General features: G+C 31.9%; 1 pseudogene; it reads left to right on the forward strand.

The window, feature by feature from the left end:
- Positions 1–259: 259 nt before the first annotated feature.
- Positions 260–378, forward strand: LOC112475016 (annotated as a pseudogene).
- The last annotated feature ends 930 nt before the right edge of the window (positions 379–1,308 follow it).

Raw genomic sequence — 1,308 nt, forward strand, 5'->3', positions numbered from 1 at the left:
TATAGAGAATCATACTCTGAATCCCAGTTTTAGTAATTTGTTTTTTCTCCAAAATCTGACATTGCATGAAAGTTGTTCAAATTAATTTCTATCTTTTTGCTCAGACTTCTCAAAAACATCTACTTGCCTGACTCACAAGCTTCACAGCTCTTTTTCTCTAAGTCTTTACTTATTTAAATCAATCTTGTCTTCTACAGCTTCATTGAATTAAGCTCCTGTACTCATTGCCCACTTTAACATAACATAAAATACTAAATTAGCCTTTGGCCATGCCACACTGAACAAGCCTGATCCCTTCTGATCTCGGAAGCCAAGCAGGGTCAGACCTGGTTAATACTTGGATGGGAGACTACCTAAGAAGACCAGGTGCTGTAGGTGTAAAATAAATAAATAAATAAAAATTAAAAATGTGTACTAAATCGAACCTATATAATTTTTATTAAATAAGATGGGCAGAAAATGGGATATTGTGAATACTTAAAAATTTTCCTCTGATTTTATCTAATTTAATTTAATTTAATTGAAGCTCTAGCTAAAACTTAGCCTATTTCATGTAATAATATCATCCAGATGGTGGTAATGGCGGAATAGACCCAGTTAATAAAAAATGTGTACTAAATCAAACCTATATAATTTTTATTAAATAGGATGGGCAGAAAATGGGATATTGTGAATACTTAAAAATTTTCCTCTGATTTTATCTAATTTAATTTAATTTAATTGAAGCTCTAGCTAAAACTTAGCCTATTTCATGTAATAATATCATCCAGATGGTGGTAATGGCGGAATAGACCCAGTTAAGCATGAAGCATACATAATTTCTCAAGAAACTTTTTGCACATAAAAAACAAAGATAAAAAAATATATAAAAGGCATTGAGGTATGTGGGGGTGAGCATGCACCCATTCGATTTAGTTGACCACAAAGGGATGATACCTATTTGGGACCAGATATCATTGTAGCCAGTTGTTTAAAAGTTTAGGCCACAGAGCAACACTGCCTTGGTTTGAATTCTTCTGTGTATTCAATATCAACTTGACTTTGGCAAATTATTTGATCATTTTGCCACTTAGTTTTCCACTTAAAGAGTAGAAATAACAATAATATACAATAATAAGCTTGTACTGAGAATTAAATGTGATAATCCTTGAGAAGCCCATATAATAGTATATGACAATCACAAAGTTCTAAGTGCAAGTTGTGATATGATTCTCTTTAGAAAAATAAGAAGTGGACTGAACCCAGTTTTCATCTAGTAACCTCATTTTTCTCCCATTAATTGTAGAATAATTGTAGAATTCCAGATTC

Source organism: Pteropus alecto, unplaced genomic scaffold, assembly GCF_000325575.1.
Source record: "Pteropus alecto unplaced genomic scaffold, ASM32557v1 scaffold7, whole genome shotgun sequence".
NCBI lineage: Eukaryota > Metazoa > Chordata > Mammalia > Chiroptera > Pteropodidae > Pteropus > Pteropus alecto.